The sequence below is a fragment of the Arachis stenosperma genome, chromosome 4 (assembly GCF_014773155.1).
Source record: "Arachis stenosperma cultivar V10309 chromosome 4, arast.V10309.gnm1.PFL2, whole genome shotgun sequence".
Classification (NCBI taxonomy): Eukaryota; Viridiplantae; Streptophyta; class Magnoliopsida; order Fabales; family Fabaceae; genus Arachis; species Arachis stenosperma.
In genome coordinates, this window is record NC_080380.1 from 50,907,829 (window position 1) to 50,908,820 (window position 992).

General features: G+C 40.6%; 1 non-coding gene across 1 annotated transcript; it reads right to left on the reverse strand.

Annotated features, from left to right (window-relative positions):
* Positions 1-209: 209 nt before the first annotated feature.
* LOC130977874 (small nucleolar RNA R71) lies at positions 210-317 on the reverse strand. The gene has a single exon (XR_009085547.1). It is a non-coding gene; the product is annotated as a small nucleolar RNA R71 (small nucleolar RNA).
* Positions 318-992: the final 675 nt, after the last annotated feature.

Below are 992 nucleotides of genomic sequence, written 5' to 3' on the forward strand. Positions count from 1 at the left end.
ATCAGTTTTTAGCTGAGTTCTTGCAAATCTGTGACACTGTCAAGACTAATGGGGTTGACCCTGAGGTCTACAGACTTATGCTATTCCCTTTTGCTGTAAGAGACAGAGCTAGAATATGGTTGGACTCATAACCTAAAGAAAACCTGAACTCTTGGGAAAAGCTAGTCAATGCCTTCTTGGCAAAGTTCTTTCCACCTCAAAAATTGAGTAAGCTTAGAGTGGAAGTCCAAACCTTCATACAGAAGGAAGGAGAATCCCTCTATGAAGCTTGGGAAAGATACAAACAATTAATCAGAAAGTGTCCTTCTGACATGCTTTCTGAATGGAGCATCATAGGTATTTTCTATGATGGTCTGTCTGAACTATCCAAGATGTCTCTGGATAGCTCTGCTGGAGGATCTCTTCATCTGAAGAAGACGCCTACAGAAGCTCAAGAACTAATTGAAATGGTTGCAAATAACCAATTCATGTACACTTCTGAAAGGAATCCTGTGAACAATGGGACAAATCAGAAGAAAGGAGTTCTTGAGATTGATACTCTGAATGCCATACTGGCTCAGAACAAAATATTGACCCAACAAGTCAATTTGATCTCTCAAAGTCTGTCTGGAATGCAAAATGCACCAAGCAGTACTAAGGATGCTTCATCTGAAGAAGAAGCTTATAATCCTGAGAACCCTTCAATGGAAGAGGTGAATTACATGGGAGAACCCTATGGAAACACCTATAATTCTTCATGGAGAAATCATCCAAATCTCTCATGGAAGGATCAACAGAGACCTCAACAAGGTTTCAACAATAATAATGGTGGAAGAAACAGGTTTAGCAATGGCAAGCCCTTTCCATCATCTTTTCAGCAACAGACAGAGAGTTCTAAGCAGAGCCACTCTGACTTAGCAACCATGGTCTCTGATCTAATCAAAACCACTCAAAGTTTCATGACTGAAACAAGGTCCTCCATTAAGAATTTGGAGGCACAAGTGGGACAGCTG